This window comes from Schistocerca cancellata, chromosome 4, assembly GCF_023864275.1.
Source record: "Schistocerca cancellata isolate TAMUIC-IGC-003103 chromosome 4, iqSchCanc2.1, whole genome shotgun sequence".
Classification (NCBI taxonomy): Eukaryota; Metazoa; Arthropoda; class Insecta; order Orthoptera; family Acrididae; genus Schistocerca; species Schistocerca cancellata.
Window position 1 is genome coordinate 596,119,934 of NC_064629.1, and position 26,017 is coordinate 596,145,950.

The following is a 26,017-nucleotide window of genomic DNA, read 5'->3' on the forward strand; positions in this document are numbered from 1 at the left end:
ATTGTTGAAAAAAGCCAAAAGTCACTAGGAGCCAGGTCAGGTGAGTAGGGAGCATGAGGAATCACTTCAAAGTTGTTATCACGAAGAAACTGTTGCGTAACGTTAGCTTGATGTGCGGGTGCGTTTGCTTGGTGAAACAGCACACGCGCAGCCCTTCCCGGACGTTTTTGTTGCAGTGCAGGAAGGAATTTGTTCTTCAAAACATTTTCGTAGGATGCACCTGTTACCGTAGTGCCCTTTGGAACGCAATGGTTAAGGATTACGCCCTCGTTGTCGCAGAACATGGACACCATCATTTTTTCAGCACTGGCGGTTACCCGAAATTTTTTTGGTGGCGGTGAATCTGTGCGCTTCCATTGAGCTGACTGGCGCTTTGTTTCCGGATTTAAAAATGGCATCCACGTCTCATCCATTGTCACAACCAACGAAAAGAAAGTCCCATTCATGCTGTCGTTGCGCGTCAACATTGCTTGGAAACATGCCACATGGGCAGCCATGTGGTCGTCCGTCAGCATTCGTGGCACCCACCTGGATGACACTTTTCGCATTTTCACGTCGTCATGCAGGATTGTGTGCACAGAACCCACAGAAATGCCAACTCTGGAGGCGATCTGTTCAACAGTCATTTGGCGATCCCCCAAAACAATTCTCTCCACTTTCTCGATCATGTCGTCAGACCGGCGTGTGCGAGCCCGAGGTTGTTTCGGTTTGTTGTCACACGATGTTCTGCCTTCATTAAACTGTCACACCCACGAACGCACTTTCGACACATCCATAACTCCATCACCACATGTCTCCTTCAACTGTCGATGAATTTCAATTGGTTCCACACCACGCAAATTCAGAAAACGAATGATTGCACGTTGTTCAAGTAAGGAAATCGTCGCCATTTTAAGTATTTAAAACAGTTCTCATTCTCGCCGCTGGCGGTAAAATTCCATCTGCCGTACGGTACTGCCATCTCTGGGACGTATTGACAATGAACGCGGCCTCATTTTAAAACAATGCGCATTTTCTATCTCTTTCCAGTCCGGAGAAAAAAATTCGGAGGCCTTAGAACTTGAATGCACCTCGTAAACCTAGATGGTAATATTTTATCTGCAAGCGATGGAAAGGCAAGATGTCATGCACAGTCCAGAGAAGCTGCAGCATCTGTGACACACTGTGTTGGACTTTGAAAATGTAGTCCCCTCCATCATGGTAAATGTTTACACTGATTTACATGTTTTTGGTGCATTGGGGGGGGGGGGGGGGGGGTCATCCACCAGGTATGACTGAGGTCCTCTACCTTAATATTTCAGACACTGTTGATGTAACATATTACTGAGATTCTTCAGGGATTTAGCAGTTAAAACTCATGTTACATGCTGAAATGTCAGATGCTCTGTGCCAAGTGCTGATGTCAGTCAACATTTCTTTGTGCTCTCCTCTGACACTGGGTCTACAGTGAAGCAGTGTTGTTAGCTTCTTGCTCTCTTCCTCTCTGAAGGTTAAAATACTTGTATAGTTCATGATTGAAATATGTGCCAGATAGTCTGTCCAGAACAACACGTGCTTCTCTGTTGTGTGTAATACCACAGGAACTATGAACTGTTATACTGCCTTTGCAGCAGCTGGGAGCCTTTGATTGACACACCCTATAACTAAATATTTGTGTGTTCCCATTACTCTACAAATACATCTTTCATTTTTTTGTATAGTGAATTTTTGTAGATAATTTGGGTATGGTTCTTGTCCCATCAGCATGTGGGTAAAGCCCTTTGAAGGAATTAGGTGATTATTTTTCACACTTTCCTTAACATCCAGTAGAATACTACATACTCTTCTTCCTGTGCTGATAGTTTCCAGGATTTGTTGCCATTCGTGTCATACATCTATGAAGCTCATTGTTGTCTGTTACTAATTTGTTAGTTACTTCCCATTTTTTAATTGATTTTTCTGTGGGAATATTCAGCACCTGTTCTGATCTGTACTTTGATTGGATACGTTCTAAATAGCACTAAGATCTTTTCATTAATGTTGTCTGGTAGGCACCAGAGGTCCTTATAAGGATATCACATTTGTACTTTGGAGAATTTGAACAGGTCTCACTTCCCAAAGCTTGTATGCCCACACACATGCACCAAAACTGACTGTTGTGGTTTGCATGATATCATGATAAATTTTAACGAGATCTGGTGGTAATCTAAATTTTTTTGTTGCAATTGTGGCTTTTTTGTTCATGAGTGAGTTCATAAACTTTTTCACAGACTTGAGAAACATAAGCATTGAATGTCCTACTTTTATCCAGATATATTCCCAAATATTAGTTCTTCATCTTTCCACTAATCAGCTAAAACATATGTTCCAATATTAGTAGTTCTTCACAGCTTGCCTTTTGGCAGTATGTAGAAATTCTTGTTTGAGGCAATACTCAATTTGTTTTCTTTGTACCATAACTTAATCATGGATAGAACTGCATTATATTTTTTTCTCTTTCCAAGCTCTAGAGTTTCCATTAACTACTATGAGGATATCAGCTGCGTGTTCAAGGACCCTTGTGACAACTGCACTCTCCTGTATCATTTCCAGCTGTAGCTCAGTTATGACTAGACCGCGAATTTTAGGTAAAAACCTATTTTGTTCCTGAATTCCTATTTGCATAAAAATTTGTACTTATTTGTTTCATGACTATTTAAACTTAGGCTTTTTTAGGTCCTATAGAATTAACGCTACTATTTCCACATTAGTGCCTATTTTTGCCTATTTCGGCTTTAACACCCTAAAAAGTGCCTATTTCATCATATACGACAGTGGCTCCAAGTTTTTCCACAGATGGAAAAAAATATTTTGTGCCCAGTGTGCAGCAAGGTGACTAGTTGATATGCGCTCATGCTTGGTATTTGCCTAACACTTCGGTCTTTTTTTATTTTTTTATATCGCTATACCTGTTAATACCAAATTCTCTTTATAGGTGTTTTATTATTCATATGTAAAAAATAGATCTCGGATCTTTAGGTTAAAACCTATTTTTTTTCCTAAGCTCCAGTTTGCATATAAGTTGGTACTTATGCGCTTCATGACTAACTAAACTGAATACCATTAGTTCTATAGGACCTAAAATTGCGTATTTCGACGTTGACGCCTAATTTTTCCTATTTCGGCATCAAAATCCTAAAAAGTACCTATTTAGTTAATCTGACATAGAGTTCTTGTGTTTCCAAAGATTAGAAAAAGGAAGTAAACTTAGGGCTTTACGTCTCGTCGAAGGCGAAGGTCGTTAGAGACTGTTTACAATTCCTTTGCTTACCACCAACAGCACTCGGCACGGTTGAATGGTCATCCATCCAAGTTCGCGCCGAGCGCGACTGTGCTTAACTTCGGTGAGCGAATGGGAACCAGTCAAAGATTTGAGTTAGGTTAGTTAGTTTTAAGTAGTTACAATCGAACGTGGAAGTACTAAAGGTTATATTTGAAAATATTTCCTTCGTAGGATTCTGGCCAGCTGTGTATTTTTGCAAAGAAACGGTTTCATAGGCCTTAAGCTGAGCACGGACTAAAAAATCACAATGTTAATCGTAGACGCCCTCTATAGCTAAATTACTGCCCTTCACTCATTTTCTCGCTGCTGTCTACAGGCAGTCCTATCAAACTACTCTGTTTCGTGAAAGGTATTATACGTGAATTTTCCGTTTCGAAAAATAATTTGCCAGTAGTGAGATGTTTCCATCTGAAGCACCGGTAGATTCCATTCGCTTGTTCAGAAGGGGCGACCATCTGTCAGGTGCCATATGTCCTGCAACGAGTACGGTACTTCCTCTACCGCTCACATAGCACCGCAGTACTTAAATAAAAAAAAAATAATCATCGTTCACTTTTTCCCAGCGAAACCAAATTAGTACATTGTGTAGAGACCGACGTGTTAAGTGTTACTGATGTTCTAAGTGCAAAATAAATTCTAGTTTCTGTGTGAGAATACTACGCCATGCCGAATACAGCTACTTCAAAGTCTACTCATATAAGGCAGTGGCTGCAAGATTTTCCGCATTATACAACAGATGGGAAAATTATTTTCTGCCAAGCATGCAACACGGAGGTTAGTTGATGTTTTTCTTAGACTTCTTATTTTCCTGTCACTTAGGATTCTTCTTTATCGCTATCCTTTAGTAATACGAAATACTCTTTATATTCGATTCTAAACTACATTTCCCTTTTCTCTCGTATTAGGTTTCGAGTGTTAAGAAATCTCACTTAACTCAGCATGCAGATGGAATTGCACATAAACCTAATGTTGAACGAAAGTCAAAATTGAAGCAAACTCTTTTAGCCAATAAATCTGCTGAATCCTCCGGGAAAAAAAAAGTTCTGCAGTGATTTGTGTCATGCACTTGTGGCAGCAAACATCCCCTTTCGGAAACTAAAAAACCCTATTTTCAGAGGTTTTCTTGAGAAGTACTGCCATCAGTCTATTCCTGCAGAGTCAACTTTACGTAAGAATTATGTGGATTCAGCTTACAATGGTGCATTGCACAGAATCCGAGATGATGTTGGAGAATCTTGTATATGGATATTCTGTAGATGAAACTACTGACAGTCTTGCCCGTTACATTGCAAACCTGATTATTGGCAAGCTAGATCCAGATGATCCATCCAGGGCTCATTTGATTTACTCAAAACAGCTTGCAAAAACTAACCAACAAATAATAGCATAATTTGTGAACAATGGGCTTAAGGTGCTATACCCAAACGGAGTGGATGAGAATAAGGTGCTTCTGGCCGTCACTGATGCTGCTGCATATATAATAACAGCGTTTCAAATATTAAAAGTATTCTACCCATTGATGCTGCACGTAACTTGTGTAGTGCATGGGATCAACCGCATAGCAGAGCAAGTAAGGCTACAATTTCCTAAAGTAAATAAAGTAATATCTATGGTGAAGTAAATTTTTGTTAAGGCACCATCAAGAATACAGGCATTCAAAGAACAGCTTCCAGATGTCCCATTGCCACCAGAGCCTGTTGTTACCCGCTGGGGCACGTGGCTGATAGCAGCAGAATACTATAGTACGCATCTCTCAGCTGTCCAGAAGGTGGTTGAAAATATACCGGAGGATGCTGCATCTGTAACTGCAGCAATGGAGTTACTCAAAGATTCTTATTTAAAACGGGACTTATCTCGCATTAGGGCCCACTACACATTTATGGCAAGAATAATTTCACAATTAGAAGGCTCAGGGAGACCTATCTGCGACAATATTTCTTTGCTTGAAGAAGTCAAAATGAAAATTAATGAAGTGCCAGATGAAGTAGGGGAAAAAGTACGGATAAAAATGCAAACGGTTTTGCAGAAGAACACTGGCCTGAAGGAGTTGTGTGCAACTGCCTACATACTTAGTGGAAAATCCAGCACTCCTGACTGCAGCATTCCTGTCCAACATGTGCCGAAACTGAAGTACGCCCCTGTCACATCTGTTGATGTAGAACGTTCTTTTTCAGCGTATAAATTGATTATCATGGGCAAGCGCCACAGTTTTTCACTAGAAAACCTAGAAAAGATTTTGGTTACTTATTGTGAAGCCAACTATGGTCAGAATATGTGAAACTACGAATGTATTAATTAAACCATTGCCACGTCTTTTTTAGGGAGATCTTTATCTTGCAGGAACTGCCGGCCGGAGTGGCCGAGCGGTTCTAGGCGCTACAGTCTGGAACCGCGCGACCGCTATCGTCGCAGGTTCGAATTCTGCCTCGGGCATGGACGTGTGTGATGTCTTTAGGTTAGTTAGGTTTAAGTAGTTCTAAGTTCTAGGGGACTGATGACCGCAGAGCCATTTTAAACATTTTTTTGCAGGAACTCAAAAATATTTGGAGCTATGTTCACCATCAATGTTGTAGATTGCTGTGCTCTGTAACTGTGTAAATATTCATTCTCCTTGTTTTAATGACTAATAAGATGTTCATACTGTCAACACCGTGTATTTTAATTTATTTTTATTTTCTCTGTATCATTTTTATTAGAGCCTATTTTAGGTTTTATATAGCCTAAATGAACTACTGAAGGAGCCTATTTTAGGTGCCTAAAACACACTTTTTTACGACCTAAAAGTCCGTGGTCTAGTTATGACATTCCAGAAGATATAAAGACCCCTGAGGGCATATTCTGGTTATTTATCATTTTAAATGTCATATCAGGAGATATCCATTTCACTACTCTGTACCGCAACACTAGTATCTGAAAGAGCAATACAAAAATTTGGGTAACTTCAGCTGTCTAAATCTCTCAAACACTAGCAGCGACCAAGCATTGTTGCGTGTTTTAGCAGTGCCTATCGTGATGGCTACAGCATATTTCTTGTTTCTATTGTCAGTTATTGCAATCGCTTGATTGGTGGCATTGTTACTAGATTTCACATTCCTGAAACCATATTGTGTTTAAGACCAATAAGTTCATTGTGTGCCAGTAGCTGATCCCATAAGAGTTGTTCCAGAATTTTGTCTAGTGTGTTCAGTAGACAAATAAGTATGTGCAACTTAGTGACTGTAGGATCTCTGTCTTCACCTTTCTTAATACTGATCACCTCAGCTTCCTCCTGCATCAAACATTCATTCAACAGATGGGATCAAGTAGGACACTGACCATTAATTCCGTGGAGCAGTTCAGGATAGACCATCAGGATGAGAAGCTTTTGTCTTCCTTTGTTTCGTAATTGCTATAGAAAAATTCCTCTTGAGAAAATAGGAAAACTATCCAATCACTATTGGATGGCCCATTCACCTCCCTTCTTAATTGTCCCTGTAAGCAGTTATGTTAGAGTAAGAGGCCTGATCTTTTCCAGCTCAATCTTATGCAGTATTCTGCACATATTTCTATTTAGTTACTGATTCATGTACCTGTCTGCTTGAATGTAGCCTGCAGTAATTTTCTTTGCCTGCATTTTTCATATCTCGGTTGGTTTGAAGACGTCTGATTCTGTGTATCGTGCCCGCATCTCGTGGTCGTGCGGTAGCGTTCTCGCTTCCCACGCCCGGGTTCCCGGGTTCGATTCCCGGCGGGGTCAGGGATTTTCTCTGCCTCGTGATGGCTGGGTGTTGTGTGCTGTCCTTAGCTTAGTTAGGTTTAAGTAGTTCTAAGTTCTAGGGGACTGATGACCATAGATGTTAAGTCCCATAGTGCTCAGAGCCATTTGAACCATTTGAATCTGTGTATCGTATCAGGCACTCTCTGATACGATCTTCGTGCTGAGTGAACCCTTTGTCTTAAAGTTGCGCTTAGGACTGCAGAATTTAACAGGCATATTTTTTTTTCTTGGATGACCTTAATGACTTTCTGTATGAAGATGGTATCTGTTTTTTTGGACATGTCCGAAAGAATAGATACCATTGATGATATTGCAGCTATCGAAGATGAAATAACAATGAAATCCAGACCTTTAGCTGCTTACAGGCGTTGATAAATATCAATGGGGACAGTTGAAATGTGTGCCCTGACCAGGACTCGAACCCGGGATCTCCTGCTTACAAGGCAGACATTTTCAACTTTCCCCGTTGATATTTATCAATGCCTGTAAGCAGCTAAAGGTCTGGATTTCACTGTAATTTCATTAATGACTTTGTCACTCCGTGTCTCTTTCGTTTAAGTTGTAAACCATACTTCCAAGCATCTGTACATTGAAATTCGCTCCGAAAAAGTCTCAGTTCGTTTTCGTGATGTCATGCGTTTTCGTGATGTCATGCGCTCGATACATATTTGAAACGAGACTCGTCCGACCAGGTAACATGTTCCCAGTCATCAACAGTCCAATGGCGATGTTGACGGACCCAGACGAGGCGTAAAGCTTGTCATGCTCCTGTACTTCCAACCTTCAGGAGAAAAAGCATCAGGTTCGCTTACAACAAATTCCAGTTCGTTGTCGTGATATCGTAAATTAGTTTCTAGGAGCATGGGTCACTCATTTCTGCGCTTCCAAACTTCAGGAGAAAGAGTATTAGGTTGTGGTCGCTTGCTGTCATGTTCCCTGTGATAGTCCACGAAGACATATCGATAACGGATGGCCATTGACCACGTTTGGTTTTGCTCCTGGTGTGTTGACGCTGACGTCCAACCTAGCCTGTTTAGAACTTGGAGAAGCAGTTCATCAATAGTGTACACCAGTTCTGCACATCAGTCACCAGGTGCACGTCGCTGCCACAGTTCATATTTGGCATTATCCTCTACCATAGAAAGGTGCATTCAGTTTCTTCCTACTTGCAGTCATTGACCGCGCAAGGTAGGTTATCTCAAGTATAAGATGTTCAGTCAGGCCAGTATCCCAAAATAATAGCAGCTAAACTGTCATAAACTGTTTCAACGTTCAGAACTGCAACACAAGTTGCATCTACTGAAAATTCTGATACAAATGAATGGAAATGATGGCACTGCAGTATAAAAATTACGATGATTATTGATGTTGTAAATTGCAAGTACTTTGCGCCTTTAGACTGCATGTTATGCGACAATCCATTTCAAAGTCTTTCTTTCTCAGCATAGTTACTAATATATTGTTTAATATTTCAAATCCGTGAGCATCGTTCAAGTTTTTTTCTGTCAACAAAGGGAGAAACGTTAACGAAATCATACCTATCCTCTGAGCTGACTACATCAGACTGAACAACAAGTAAAACTAGAACTATTTTCCTGCATTTTTAACATCTTCAGCACTTTCCTTAAGGTCTTCATTGTTGATCCCAGTTTTGCTACCATACTTTGAAAAAATGATTTAATTTGTACTTGCTAAGTTTCTTTTTGAGTCGTTGGCTACGTGGTAGTTCACAGCTAAAATAATCATAAATGCTGTGTGTTAAGGAAAGAATGAAAGTAGTCTAAGTAAGGTGATTGTCTAGAATATGTGTTTTATAATGCGTAATCTGAAAAGTGAGAAATTACATAGAATCAAATGTTTAAAAATTCCACAGACTTTTTGCCACTGTGTACCACATGACATTTTTAGAAATTTGGGTGTACCATTTTATCTTGTTCACTTAATAACGAACTCTGGGTTAGGGAGGGAGATTGTGGTGCGGAAGGTTGAGCGACGACTGCCGAAAGGGTGTGGAACGGTACGGAAGTAATACTGGCGCTTGTGTTCCTTTTGTTATACTGTTGAGAAAATGGCGTCAACATACGCCTTGATAGAAGTTGTTTTTTATTCGGCGAAACAAGTATCATCACAATATATTTATTTCGGACAAGTTACCTGATGAGGTGTCAGCAAAATTACAAACTCCAAGTGCAGAATAAATTTCTGTTATCTTTTATTTCTTTCATCGTCGTACAACAAGAGGCGATAATAAAGTTGAAATAGCACAGCTGACAAACACATGAAAGTCGTCTTTTATTATGTGAAAAAAAGTTTTTAAAACTATCTCGTTTGGATAGCTTTATTTGATGCTCTGTTGAAGTATCGTCCTGTCTGATAAGTGCCATGTATGCAACGCTCTATTTCTATTGCCTGGTGTTTATCGACACTAAGGGATCCTCCTAGGTCAATGGCAGTGTTGAGGAGAACAAGTACGTTCCACAGTAACATCAGCAAGTTCGGGTGAAATTTGTATTGCCTTTCACAATATACTCCACTTAGCTCTCATTATTCCTAAAGCACATTCAGTTAAACGTTGTGGTCTGCAAAAGCGTTTGTCCGCCGGAATGCACAATGGACATGAATTGATGCAGGTTACCAGACAGGGTGCTTACAAACGTGTCACCTGTCAGAGACGTATCAGACGAGGTCCCATATCACTCCAACTGCACGCGCCCCACACCATTACAGAGCCTCCACCAGCTTGAACAGTCCCCTGCAGACATGTTGGGTCCATGGATTCATGCGTTTGTCTCCATACCCGTACACGTCCATCCGCTCGATACATATTTGAAACGAGACTCGTCCGACCAGGTAACATGTTCCCAGTCATCAACAGTCCAATGGCGATGTTGACGGACCCAGACGAGGCGTAAAGCTTTGTGTCCTGCAGTCATTCAAGGGTACACGACTGAACCTTCGGCTCCGAAAGCCTATATCGATGATGTTTTGTTGAATGGTTCGCACGCTGACATTTGTCGATGGCCCAGCATTGAAATCTGCAGCAATTTGCGCAAGGGTTGCACTTCTGTCACACTGAACGATTCTCTTCAGTCGTCGTTGGCTCGTTCTTGCAGTATCTTTTTCCGGTCGCAGCGATGTCGGAGATTTGATGTTTTACCGTATTCCTGATATTCACAGTACACTCGTGAAATGGTCGTACGGGGAAATCCCCACTTCATCGCTATCTCGGAGATGTTGTGTTCCATTGCTGCTGCGCCGACTATAACACCACGTTCAAACTCACTTAAATCTTGATGCAGCAGCAGTAACCGATGTAACAACTGCGCCAGACGCTTGTCGTCTCATATAGGCGTTGCCGACCGCAGCGCCGTATTCTGCCTGTTTTTCGCATTTGAATACGCCTGCCTATACCAGTTTCTTTGGCGCTTGAGTGTATTTAACTTATACGTCACAAATAATATAAACCAGTTGTGCAAGAGAGTACGAAACTAAACATCGAGTAAAGTAGGTTAGAGTCCAAAAAGCAAAATCAGGGTCAAACCAAACTTCGACGCTAAATCAGACTTCAGAATCAGTATTAAACAGTTTTCAAATTTAGATTCTGATTGAAGAACATATACCTATTTCATTTGGAACAATGTTGCTGTTTATCTTTAATCATCGTTTGGAAGTCCGACTCGATTGAGTTCAACTTCACTCCCAAGTCTTCTTCAGCACTAATGCTGTCTCTTATTCATTTTTAATGTGGAACAACCCAGGAAACCCACTTTCACACATGTGATTAGTAACAAACGGCACCAAAAATCGGATGTCTTGTTTCGAAAGAGAGCGGTACCGTATTGAAGTTTCGTTCCCAACCAACGAGAAAGCAGAGGGCGAGGTTTTTGCTTGCGAAAACACCTTTCACTGAACTGTCGCTAATAACGTCGATGAAAGTTTCTTTTGTGATTACTTCTTCTGGTATTTTTCCTGAAAATGGATTTCTTACCCAGACCTATTTCGTGTAATTTTCGGGGAAGTACTTTTTGTAACTTTCATGAAGGTCCTGAACCAATCTTCCATGGGAGCTAGTTCATTGTCTTCCAACAATGAGTAGCTAATGCGAAAAAGCTATCGTTCAGCGCTTGTGAACTAAAAAGAGTCAACTTATTTTTTGAAAGACGATGTTTTGTTATATGCTAACAAAGGTACTAGTGCCTCCTCCTTGTAGACCCATATACAAAAGATATCAGCGAAATAGGCCTATGCAGATAACAACTGATCATCAACGAAAAAAAAATCATTCTAATATACCAGAGTTTTGGCACTGGGAAACATAAAAAATATCGGAAGTCAGTTCAGTTGTTCTGTTTAAAATCGTTCCTCGAGAGAGCCATCTTACTTAGGCGCAAACCTTCAAATTTACCGCCCATGACTTCAAAAATAGCGTGAATACAGTGAGTTTAGAGGGCTTTCCTTGATGAAGTTTATAACCTTCACAGCATCTATCAAAATAATAGGAAGAGCTTCGGGGCTTCAGTCATATATTGTACTTAGAAGCCAATGATTCTCGGCGTATTATACAGTGTGTGCTTCTACAATCATGTGCAACTTTCTTCACTTTTACTGTCAGCCCTATTAAGTGACTATATATTCCCTTGGCCCCGCCTATACGAATACCAACACGTTTTTGCAAGGAGTACGTGCTTTAAGCAAATAAAGATCAATCATATTGAAAATGTCTTCTGCTGTGGCGTTTGACAAGCGGTTTGAGAATAAAACTCGTCTCGTATATCTTCATGATGGTCAAAACGAACAAACTTTAAGAGCGAAATAAATGCACTATTGCAGTTGCAATAATGTTTCTCCAATATTATAAGACATGTCTTCAGTTTACCTTATTGATGCATAACGGAAACGTTTGTCTTTCTTTGGCAGCTTTGTCCCCAAAACTGTCTGGACCACATCTCTAGCTGTCGGCAGTAAGATAGACCAGTTGTCTGAGGTTTTTCTTCCTTTGTAATTCTAAAACTATCCAGGTATAAGGTTCTTATCATCTTTCTTATTAGTGTTTACGATATTTACCATGCATTTGGAGTCTCTTATTTTTTTTATTTTTTTTTACAGGACACTGATTTTCTTTAAAAAATGTCAATAGGTCAGCTAACTCAGAGAGCTTACAACTTTGATGATGTTTTTATGAAGAAGGCTTCATGTTTTGGTTTGAAGGCGTCTCTAAGCATACAACGCGTTGGCGAATTGGGTTATCAATGGTTTCTGTAGCAGCTTTATTTTTAATGCCAAATTGTAAGCAGCTTTCATCATACTTGCGGTTAGGTGGTGTTTTAGGTTTTATAAGTCACACAATCAAGTTAAAATTCACATCACAATTATGGTAGTCAACAATCAGCTAGTTGTAATACACATACTCCGTTTCCAGACGCAAGCTTTCTTCATGTCATTATACCATTCAATGTAACGCCCAACAAAGCGACAATAACAACAATAAACCGTCCACTGCCTAATGACTACTGCAACGCCACATGGTACACAGCATAAGTTGGCAGCAGTTGCAAAGTGACATGAAAACTTTCGTATAACCACTGACAAGATTCTATCGAATTATCGCCAACGTCAAAACAAGATGAATCATTTCCGGCCAAGGTAGCGACGACTAATGAAGGGAGGTGTGTGTTCTACGTACAATCCGAAACAGTCTGCGGTAAATCGATTTTTTTTAACGTTGCACAGATGCTACTTTTATCAGTAAACTTCCTACTATCAAATTAAGCAACTTAAGCTAATACTTTTAGTTACAGCAGTACGTGTTTTGTTTACTTGTAGTCGAACCACCTGAAATGGCTTTGCGTATCACCATTGTTACGCGTACTACCGTCTGGGAATCAAAAAAATGGTTCAAATGGCTCTGAGCACTATGGGACTTAACTTCTGAGGTCATCAGTCCCCTAGAACTTAGAACTACTTAAACCTAACTAACCTAAGGACAGCACACACATCCATGCCTGAGGCAGGATTCGAACCTGCGACCGTAGCGGTCGCGCAGCTCCCGACTGTAGCGCCTAGAACCGCTCGGCCACTCTGGCCGGCGTCTGGGAATCCTTGCTCCAGAAGATACACCCGTTCAAAAAAAGCACGTCACTGTTTGAAGGTAGTAATATGGCAACAAGTAGATTATTTTTTCATTGACCGGGTTGTAACGGAACATATTAAAGGCTTTACTGTACCGAAGTATGCGATACCCTCCAAATTCAACCAGTTTAACGAGTATTTATGATTATAGCAAAGGTATTGTGTATGTTAACAATGATTGCATAACATGTCTCCATAAACAGTCAACCCATTAAATTATACTGAATAACTGACCCACACAAAAGTTAATATCACTTGATCACTGATACAGCAAATGTCATCATGTAAAAACACTGAGTTCATCTTAAATAATTAATATGAAGTACGAAAAATAGTGGACAACTTAGGTATTTTGGATCTCCTTAAATAAAAATCACCCAGTGAAACCTATTTGTTCACTAGGAGCGTTTTCACTCAGTATTCACGAAATCAATCCTATTTTAGACGAAAACCAATGTCATTCTTAATAATTCATGTTATTTACTTATTTATGCAAATTAGAGAAGTCAATTGACAAACTTCTAAAAAACGGCCTTTTTGTAACAAAGAATTATTCTGTCAAGTCAACAAATCTGTCTGTCATTTTAATAACATGTTAAATTATGTCACTCGATGCAAATTAATAACTTTTCTGCACAAATTATGATAACAGATGTACATGTGACTTATAAACTATATCTCTTTTTAGTAGTTCTTTGACAATGTTATAAATACGAGCAGCAAGAAGGGTCGAGAGGCAGTCGGAATGTCACTTTGGTAAAGTGTGTTTGTGTGTTATTGTTTGAGGTGGATAAACAATGCAAAGAACATGTAACGGAAGTACTACTTTGTGTTGAGTCATGGTCTTTGGTGGACAGTGGAATTAAGATGGCCACCAGAGTAATAAATATTTGAAGTTTACATATTTGTTGGTTTCGCTCGTTCTTTATCATCAAAAGCACATAAAAAACACGGGACCTCATGTTTTTAACCCTAGACAACCAGATTTAGAGTCAGCATCAGCATCGAGAGACAGCAGCGATCCAGCAAGTAGCAGCGATTACCGCAACACAATGCATTTTAATGGCGCCAACCTAATTTCAAGTGCTAACAAGCTCCGTAAATGGGAGTGAAATAGTGCGATTATAGCAATTAGCAATATCTACAACCAGGCGACCATTACAGGGTAGCTCCGTCGGGTAAACTATTTGTAATAATATATATGAGGACAGTAACTGTTCTCGAAAGAACAGAATACTGTTGATTACTGTGCAGCTTTTCCCTGGAATAAATGATGAGTAACTGAAACCCTCAGCTGCTGATAGGTGTTGTTGATATACCTCGATGTGGACAGCTGAAAATGTGTGCCCCGACTGGGACTCGAACCCGGGATCTCCTGTTTACATGGCAGACGCTCTATCCAATCTTTTTTTTCTGTCCAGAATCGAACCAGGGACCTTCTGCGTGTTTTTTTCATTTTTTCTTTTTTTCGCTTTTTTCTTTTTTGTTTTTTAATCTTTTTTATTATTTTTTGTTTTTTTGGAACTAAAAAACCCTAAGTGCCACCGCCACTTTTCATCCTATAACAAAAAAAATCTGGTCCACTTCAGGCGTTGGCTCCTGACTAAACCTACTCCAGAGAGCTACCTATATACCAGGGGAAAGATGAGAAATCAAGGTTAGGGCTATCCTTACAAACAAAACAAAATCTTCCTTTTTATGAATTTTATTTTTATTGTTTATATATATATATATATATATATATATATATATATATATGTGTGTGTGTGTGTGTGTGTGTGTGTGTGTGTGTGTATATTATTTTTTTTTTTAGTTTTGTTGTGTAATTGATCAGAGGCCTTCTGCGCCCCGCTGGTAATATGTTGAGTCACGTCTTCTCGAAATTGATGTGTTCCGTTCAATTGTTCAGAAATGTTCATTGGTTCAAACAGGAAACCTTCTCCTCTCTTGGCTTAACACATTCCAGCTGCGAGGCGGGTCGTGGGAAGCACTCCCAAGGAAGTTCGAGAAAAATTGTCTGTATTTTGGGTGACGGACAACGACATAATGACGGTCATTGAGGTATGTCCAAAAATCGAGTACAGAGTCTACAGTTTCTCCAAATAGGTAGTGAATGGCATGTCTGTGAATCCAATTCACAGCATTGGTTTTTGTCCGAGGAAAATAGTCACGTTCCGGAAATAATAATGAAAGGGGAGTAATCCGATCCGGAATGTCCCGCGTTAGAAAAGCCACAATACGACGAACCAAGTTCCAAACCTCCGCCGCCGGTCCGCAAACAAACCCATGATCATCATTGTCTGGAACTCCACACGTGGAATATAGAGGTGATTGTGCGAGGTGGATACGATGAAGGCGAAATTGGTTGATTTGCTTACCATTGACAGTTAGGTACCAGACAGATTGAACATTCGTGTCAAGGTAACAGGCGAACACCGCGCGCCATACATGACGCCAGTCAACCTGGGGGAACTTTTGTTCAATCGGGTTAGGTGGACGACCTAATTGGAGGACATTGTATACTGCCTTTGTCTTGAGTAAAAGCTGTCTTGGTAAGGTGAGGCGTAGATAACTGAGTTCAAGAAAGAAGTATCGTATATAATGGAACTGGGCCGGAACATCCGAGATCATCACTTGGGCTGACAGTGAGACCGGCGAATATGCCGACAGGAGGAGACCAGTGAGGCTCGTTGTGCAATGTGTTCATACCGTCCGTCATCTGGGAGCTGACAAATAGGGCGCGAGCTCTATCCGGCACGTGAAACAGACCTATCCCACCTCGTTCACGGGGAAGAGTAAGGGTTGCATAGTTAACTTTGAACAACAGCCCAGAGCTGACGTAAGATGCCATCGCTGCCAACATGCGACGTAAGCGGGAAAGGTAGAACTTGTGCTACATGGGGAACTCGGGATGCGATATAGATATTGACATATCGAGCTCGTTGGAGAATATCTAGGGATCGAAGGCGATGGTCCATAAGACCTGCTCTGATCATTAAAAGGAGGCGTCGGCAGTTGATGGTGGCTGAACGCCGGAGATCAGATGAAAAATCTATTCCCAAACAGCGAATGGTATCAACGGTGGTGAGAGGTGTAACGCACTCCATGGGAAGTCCCGTGCCAATGAACGTAACTTGTGACTTACATACGTTTAAAGAGCTACCCGGTGCCTCACCATAAGTCGCTACCCAGGTCAAAACAGCTCTAACCTCGTCGGCATTACGTAAACTAAACAGATGACTACATCGTCAGCATAGGCCGTGCAACAGAATTGGTAGCGATCTATGGACAACCCTACCCAACGTTGTCTTAGTCCACATAGCAAGGATTCCAAGTAAGAGGCATACAAAATCGCTGATAGAGGGCAACCTTGACGTATGGATCGACCTATTTTTATCGGAGGAGTGAGTCTGCCATTGTACATAATCCTGGATGAGGCACCCCGCAGAAGGCGCATCACTACCGTGATAACGGGGACTGGGAAACCCATATGGTGGAGAACGGCCGTAAGGAACGAATGGTCAACCCTATCAAAAGCTTGACTAAAGTCCAAAGACGCAAGTGCCCCAGAGAGGCGTTGTGCCTGGGTAACGGCGATCATATTCCTGTAGCGGCATAAAGCCGTGCGGATATTATCATCCCCTCCCAAAGATGCTTGGTCTGGCGACACAACATATCGGGCAACGTTTTTAAGTCGTGCCGCCAAAAGGCGAGTGAAGATTTTCATATCACTGTTAAGGAGGGCGATGGGCCGATAATCACTGATATTGTTGCCACCATGTGGTTCATGTACAGGAATAATTCTTTCCATGAAAGCGTCCGACACAGGTACTTCCGAAGACAGTTCCCGACAGATGGAGGTGAAGGTGGACTCTAACAAATCACGGAAGGTGCGATAAAATTCGAGGGGAAGACCGTCGGGTCCTGGGGAGCGATTGATGGTCCTGCCCGGATCGCATCGCGGACTTCATTATCAGTCACCTCTGACATCAAGTCAATCGCCGCATCTCCTGGGATACCACCGAAGTTGAGTTGTGAGACTTCCTCGATCAACTCTGGGGAATGTGGAATTGCGGTGTAGAGCTGCTGGTAGTAGGTGTGGAGCACATTCCCTATTGCAGATTGGTTTACGTAGCGACGCCCTTCTTGGTCTGTTAGGACGTGAATCAATTTTCGGCGTCGATTTTGGCGTTCTTGGATGATTGGTACATCGACGGATGTTCATGAGGCATGCGATCAGCAGTACGAGATCGTACTATCGCTCCTTCCAAATGCCTTCACATGAGATTGGAGATTTGGGCCTTAACATGGTTCATCCTTGTATGGCGCTCAGGGGAGGCCGGCATCGTGGAGCATTCTCGTAGGATCCTATAGTAAAAGTCCATAGTGCTCTTCCTCCAGGCGACAACATCTTTGCCATACCGGATCAAAGTTTTTCGAAGAGCAGGTTTTGCACACTGGATCCACCAGGATATGGTAGACGGATACGTGGGACGGCGTCTATTACATGTGATCCAAGTGTCTTCTATTAAAAGTCGACAGTCAGGTGAATTAAGAAGTGCCGTGTTCAGTTTCCATAAACCACGTCCGTGCCATACTGCCTGTCTTGTGAGAACATCATCACAGAAGTAAGCCTCATGATCTGAGAAAGCAACAGGCCAGATTTCAGCCTGTCGAGTGTGTTGAATTAGGGATCGCGAGATGTAGATGCGATCCAGTCGGCTAGAGGAGTGCGCAGTGTAGTACGTAAAGCCCATAAGATCACCGTGAACATGTCTCCACGTGTCGACAAATTGTAGCCGCGTGACGACTGTTTCCAGAGCTGCGCATGGTGAGTGACGCGGCAATTGATCCCGAGGTCGCTGAGTGCAGTTGAAGTCTCCACCCATGACCCAGTCATCGTGTGGTCCCATAAAAAGGGGTGTAACTTCATTCACAAAGAAGGCATTGCGTTCACGACGGTAGCTGGAGCCCGACGGCGCATAAATGTTGACGATGCGTACACCAAAGAGAGTAAGGGCCATACCTTTGCCGTTGGGGAGGTATAGGGCATCTTCGGCAGGAAGACCTTCTCGTAAGATGATGGCAACACCACTACCGGTGTCCGAAGCGGGAGAAAGATGCGCCGTGAAGCCATGTGGTGGTGAAAAATCGGCGACATGCACTTCCTGAAAAAGCGCAATATCTATGTCCGCATCATAAATCATATCACGGAGCAGCGCTAGTTTGTGGGGCGCACGAATGGTCGCGAGGTTAATCGTTGCGACACGATAATGCTGGTGTCGGAGTCCCACAGGCACAGGTGGGGCTCCTTCTTCAGGAGCGAGAGGTCGTCGATCTTGCCGGTCCGCTGAAGAGGTCGCTATTGTGGAGAGTTTGCGGGCGCGAGCGCAACCGATGGGGGCGCCCCATCATCAGCACCGTCCACCCCAGTCCCTTCGATCTCCACGTCGTCTGCGCAGGAGACTGATACTGCGGTAGGGCATCGGCTGTGCACATCATCCACGTGGAGAGGAGACGTAGTTTTCGGCTCAGCGGATAGGCTCTCTTCAACGTCGACCTGTGGGGTCGACGGCGCCAGTAAGGAGGGGTGTTCGTTGCCAGTGGTTGCCTGTGGCGGGTCGTTCGCATCAGCCTTTTGGTCATCAAAGAGCGGTTTGTCGTCCATCTTCGGGTCTGCATCCCTGGTATCCATCCGTAGAATGGATTCATCAGGGGGCGTACGGCTACGTTTCTTTCTCTTTCGTGTCGACCCTTGTTTTCGAACATGTCGTTCAGAGTCTGATTGCGGGTGGCTTTCGTCCGACTCCGGACCAGTCTGAAGGAAAGCAGAAGTAGGTACCACTCCCAAATCAACGTCCATCTCAGTAGCATTTTCAGTCACAGTGCTGCGAGGATTCGGCAGGTCAGGATCTGGCGTCTGTGGCACCTCAGAAGGAATCTCAGTAGCGGTTGTATCTACCTGATCAGACGACGTCAACGGAGCAGGAAGACCCTGTGTAGACGTGCTACCTTCCTTGGCAACCTTGGCATATGTGACAGGGATCTGAGTGATCACCGCTGGGGACGCTTCCTCGCCGACCGGCGTCTGGATCGTCGCATGCAGACGGATCTGACGTGGCCTTCTTGTCCACAACCCGCACATGTTCGGGGTTGGCCGTCGTACATGACAATGGCTCGCACCCCGACAATTGTCAGGTATGACGCTATTTGTTTTTTTAGTTCAATTTTGACCTGACGCACACCCTAAGGACATGGTAGGTCGTGAAGGTTTGCCATTTTTCCTCTACGTAACCGATGACGTTACCGTATGGTTGTAACGCAGAGACAACTTCGTCCTTCGGCACTTCAAAAGTTAGTTCAAACACCCTAAACGTGCGTTGACCGTACTCTGCGAGTTCAAGTGTTACAGCTCCGACGTGACCATCAGAGTATTTGAACTTAAGTCCATTGGCATGGCGGCGAATAACATCTTCACACACCTCGGTGTTTTTCATTTTAATATAAACGACACTACTCGTGATCGAAAAATGGATTCCGACAACGTGGTTAGGATCTAAACGAACTTCTTCACGTACGAACGTTTCAACTTCATGTGCACGAGGTCGCGCATGTTGAGCTGGGAAGGAAACTTTAAGGGTCGCACGGCGGTAAGCGCTCGACATGTTGTTCACGGTGGATGGACACAAGCCTTAAAGCTACAACGCGGAAGTAAACAACGCCTGCAGCGGAGCAGTGGCCGGCGCGCGGGGCCGTCCGCACGCTGCCACGGCTGAGAGCCGACTCTTACCTGAACTCGAACCCGGGATCTCCTGCTTACATGGCAGTCGCTCTATCCATCTGAGCCACCGAGGACACAGATAAATAGTGCGACTGCAGGGACTTATCCCTTGCACGCTTCCCGTGAGACTCACATTCCCAACTGTCCACAATTCTACATATGTAATGTACCTTATAGACATTTGCCCATCCACTCATTACTCGCGCACGCTTTGGCGATTCCCGCAAGAGTTTGGGCAACCTGTGCGCGTTCGCACAGACGAAGGTCAATGGCTGGGTAGCCTTTAACTATATAAATGAAGACAGTAACTGTTCTCGAAAGAACAACTGTCCACAAAGTGGTATTTAACCGGGAAATCCGGGAATTTTTTTTTCCTTGTCCATGTATACACCCTGTTGTGGTAAGATCTTATGGGACCAAACTGCTGAGGTCATTGGTCCTTAAGCTTACACACTACTTAATCTAACTTAAACTAACTTACGCTCAGGACGACATACACACCCATACCCAAAGGAGGATTCGAACCTCCTACGGGGGAAGCCGCGCGGACCGTGACAAGGTGCCCTAGACCTCTCGGCTACCCCGCGTGGCGTCCCACTTCTTTTACTCTCACGTAGCGGCGATCCAAGTAATTGCCCCCCCCCCCCCCCCCCCATATATAAATGTTTGCGTCAAGTAACCTAAAAGCTTCTTACTTTGGACGCACCTGCATTCGTGTAATGTGACCACACTTTAGAGCATGCCAGAATGTGCAACCAGGGCAACTAAGAATTCGGAAGTTTTCGTGACGCTTGCCATCGTGCTTGCCAATCTATACGACCTGACACTGATAGTAAGTGGCACTGCACTAGTCATTACGCAGTGAACTGTTTGAACACTATCTGTTTCATTAATTTAACTTTATAGACAGCAGCCTTGCCGCGTTGGTAATACTTACTCCCAACTGATTACTGAAGTTAAGCAACGTTGGCCCCTGCTAGTACTTGGATAGTACACGCAAGTCGCCAAGTGGCGTCCCATTGAAAGACTTGCACCAGGCCGTGGCGCCACACAACATTTATTTGTTATTTCTTTTTATATTCATAGCTACAAATAAGTACCAGATGTGAAAATGAGGATAGTCCTAACGGCTTTCACGAAACCTTTTTACTTCCTTTCGTCATTTCCATCACACCAAGTGATAAGTTCGTAAAGCGAGCTGAAAATGCCAGTGAACAAGCTATACTACTATTGGCTTATAGCAGAAAAACATGTCCACCGTACTGGATTTACGTGGTTTCGCCGTGTTCAACAGTTTACAGTTTGCTTCACCGTGTTATCAAGTTCTGCTGTTTGAAAATACTCTCAAAATTGCGTATTTTAAGGCATAATTTGTGAATGTGAGATACCAGGAAAGAATCGGCAGTCCTTTAGAACTATTACCGCAGTTAAATATGAATCAAAAGCAAAATTATATATTTATGTATACAAAACTAAAGGATGGTTTCTTTGTGGTTTCCCCCTTCCCTTTATAGCAGGCCTTGTGGCCATGGCCATGGTTATTACATCCCTATAACTGGGTAATGAAACGTTTTCCGTTCGTTTACGAACATTTCTGTACATATAGTCACATTTCCACGCTTAAAGTGGTGTTCCCCAATGGGTCTTCTGGAGCATTACCCGTATTTTTAATGCAATTAAAAGGAAACCAGAAACAGAGTACTTACAGTTTATTTAAATGGTAACCCCCTAAACTTAATGTTGAATGGATGACACAAACGTTACAGTTATTGTCGTGTAATATTAACATGATTAAATTAAAACAATTATTTAATAACACTTCACTCTTCCAAAGCACAAATAAAAAAAACTTACCGTGAAATACCACCTCAGGTGAACTTGCCAAACAAAACAATCTGTCACGCTACGTACTAAAACTCCCTTCTTGCTATCAGTGTGACAAAATGTTTCAAGACTTCCACATATTGAAGTCGTATTTGTTGCTTAACCGTCAAGTAAACAAACACATGCTTGGTGATTGGTCAGTGACGCTAGGACACTGCCACCCTGTACTGTTATGCCTTTGGAAATACACTCCTGGAAATTGAAATAAGAACACCGTGAATTCATTGTCCCAGGAAGGGGAAACTTTATTGACACATTCCTGGGGTCAGATACATCACATGATCACACTGACAGAACCACAGGCACATAGACACAGGCAACAGAGCATGCACAATGTCGGCACTAGTACAGTGTATATCCACCTTTCGCAGCAATGCAGGCTGCTATTCTCCCATGGAGACGATCGTAGAGATGCTGGATGTAGTCCTGTGGAACGGCTTGCCATGCCATTTCCACCTGGCGCCTCAGTTGGACCAGCGTTCGTGCTGGACGTGCAGACCGCGTGAGACGACGCTTCATCCAGTCCCAAACATGCTCAATGGGGGACAGATCCGGAGATCTTGCTGGCCAGGGTAGTTGACTTACACCTTCTAGAGCACGTTGGGTGGCACGGGATACATGCGGACGTGCATTGTCCTGTTGGAACAGCAAGTTCCCTTGCCGGTCTAGGAATGGTAGAACGATGGGTTTGATGACGGTTTGGATGTACCGTGCACTATTCAGTGTCCCCTCGACGATCACCAGTGGTGTACGGCCAGTGTAGGAGATCGCTCCCCACACCATGATGCCGGGTGTTGGCCTGTGTGCCTCAGACGTATGCAGTCCTGATTGTGGCGCTCACCTGCATGGCGCCAAACACGCATACGACCATCATTGGTACCAAGGCAGAAGCGACTCTCATCGCTGAAGACGACACGTCTCCATTCGTCCCTCCATTCACGCCTGTCGCGACACCACTGGAGGCGGGCTGCACGATGTTGGGGCGTGAGCGGAAGACGGCCTAACGGTGTGCGGGACCGTAGCCCAGCTTCATGGAGACGGTTGCGAATGGTCCTCGCCGATACCCCAGGAGCAACTGTGTCCCTAATTTGCTGGGAAGTGGCGGTGCGGTCCCCTACGGCACTGCGTAGGATCCTACGGTCTTGGCGTGCATCCGTGCGTCGCTGCGGTCCGGTCCCAGGTCGACGGGCACGTGCACCTTCCGCCGACCACTGGCGACAACATCGATGTACTGTGGAGACCTCACGCCCCACGTGTTGAGCAATTCGGCAGTACGTCCACCCGGGCTCCCGCATGCCCACTATACGCCCTCGCTCAAAGTCCGTCAACTGCACATACGGTTCACGTCCACGCTGTCGCGGCATGCTACCAGTGTTAAAGACTGCGATGGAGCTCCGTATGCCACGGCAAACTGGCTGACACTGACGGTGGCGGTGCACAAATGCTGCGCAGCTAGCGCCATTCGACGGCCAACACCGCGGTTCCTGGTGTGTCCGCTGTGCCGTGCGTGTGATCATTGCTTGTACAGCCCTCTCGCAGTGTCCGGAGCAAGTATGGTGGGTCTGACACACCGGTGTCAATGTGTTCTGTTTTCCATTTCCAGGAGTGTAGGTCCAACTTATGCATTAAGTATAAAGTATAATCTTGGGCGTCCACAGAAATTTTTCCGGGAGGGGGGGCGGGAAGTCTTAAGAATCCCTATTTTTTATATAAATAAGTAGCAAAGTTTCGAGACATGTCACGCCATTAGAGCTAACTTGAATAGGTGGCACAAAAACGTATTCTATCACAGAGAATTGACGATTAGTCACTCAATATAGAGGGTGTTTCCGTAAGAGCGTGCAAAAATTTAACAGGAAATAGAGGATGCTCCACTGAACAATCTGAGGTAGGAAACATGGGGTCGGAGAAGCCAACTTAAGGAGATAATAGGAATAAAATCATATTACTGTGTACTTTTTTATTTTGATTAGTCACAGTTAACTGCAAATGCCATGACTGACACAGTGAACATACCATTTGTACTGTATGTTGCAAAATATGCTGAAGCTGACGGACATCAACATCAATGCAAGCATGACATCGGCGAACAAGATTCTTACGCACCCTGACAAATATCTCTAGTGTGTTTCGAATCACATTCCAGGCAGCTAAAATTCTTGAAACTAATTCAATTTCCGTATCTGGGGTCTCATATAGAAGTGACTTTAGATATCCCTACAGGAAATAATCAAGGAGATTCAGGTCAGGTGACCTCGCAGGCAATGGAATCACGTTGTATCCACATCCTTTCACGAACATCTAAGTGTACAGTCTTAGACGTAAAAACTGACCGCCGGCCGGCCGCCACAAAGACTTAAGTCCAAGTCGTTCACTTAAGGTGGCCAATAAACCTGACCGCCACTGTCAGCCGCCTGAAATCCGGCGCTGGCCATGTGAACGCGGCGCCACGCTGTCAGTGTATGTATCAACTGTCATTTTCGAATTTGAAGTTCTATTTACCATCTTGCAGTTAAGCATTGGATTTTGCAAACTTGAAAATCATGAACTACAGTTAAGCATTGTAAAATTGAGTCGCAAGTGAAAAAATGTGTAACATCTGCAACACAACGTTTACTTTTGGTATAACAGAGGGGTGAATGCAGAGGAGGCAGCTAGAAAGATTTGAACTGTGTGTGGAGCGAGTGCTTTTGGCAAAAATAAGCCAGGAAAAGATATTCTTGTTTCAACAAAGATCGTTCTGGCATGAATGATTTTCTACATTGAGGAAGTCTCGACTACTGATATATGTGATAGATTACCATTTTACCATCATGCGACATTTGCATTCAACAGGCAAAGTTCAGAAGTCTGGTATAGGAGTACTGCATGCTCTAATTCGAAACAGCAAAAATCAACGGAGTGACTAGTATTGAACGTCATCAGGTCGCTCATTGAGCATTCCTGTGCAGTACTGCTACTGGTGACGTGTTATGATGCCTTTATCATTAACTTCCTAAGAAGAAATGAAAGGCTGAGCCCCACCAAAAGAGCAAAGAGTAGTGTGAACATAATGTTTTACATCTGATAGCTCCAAAAGTGTGTTTTGGGCTACGAATTCTGCCCCAAGGGGTGTGTGCAGCACAGCTGGAATTTGTTGCCAACAACTGAGACACCGTTCGGTCGCAGTGTAAGAAAATCGAGCAACAAAACTACATCACCTGTGCTACTGCATGATAACGCACTCTGTTGATTTGAGAAACAAAACTATCCATGAGATTGATAGGAAAGTCGTCTCTCAGGCACTTGTATTGATAGGGCAGTCCTCTCTCGACCACATGACCGTCTCGTCATATATTCGTAAAATTTTACCTTTCCCGCTCTTGATCGATCAACCGTCAAGGCAATTCATTCCTAGACGAAAATACTCTTAAAACTACACTGGTTTAATGACATCGTTAGAACCACTAGCTTTCTACTGGCGTAGAATTTGTAAACAACTTTAACATTGTCGGAAAAGTTTTGGATATCGTGAAAGAAAATTCTGCTGCTGATTAATTTCTCTTTGATGATTACTGTTGCGTTTAGTAAACTAATGGAAAATTCAGTTAAAATATTCACTGTACTAATACAAATTAAATGCAGAGTTAGTAGTATATTACCGACTTTTGACTTCGAAAAGATCTGTATTTACTTCATTTCCTGTATCATTCCCAAGTATTATGAAAATGTGGCATTTCATAGATAAAACTACATATTCACAACAACAAAAAATATGTCGGCTGAAAACAGAAGTGGCATTATGAATTTGGCAATACCGTAAGGTTTTCGCTCTGACACTAAGGGTTACTGAAAGTAGCAAGACGAATTTTGCTCGAGCGTTGTTTTACGATTCCCTTGTTGAGTTTGTATCTGCCTGCTTGTAGCTCTGCTACAAAAGAATTAAAAATCTGGCTTTCAGCGAGTCTCGAAAGGCGAACGAAAGCAGCTTTCACTGGTAGCCAAGCATATTACCTGGGAACTGGCTTTTTCCTAAAGTGGGAAGACATCCTTTTGTGGTTGAATTGTTGGCAAATGTCAGTCAGACGTGTGCCGTTGGTCTAAGCGTTTCGGTGTGTTGAATTTGTACCAATGATTTTTCTACAGGTTTTTTTCTGTCCCAAATAGAGAGTTGAAGTCTCCCATT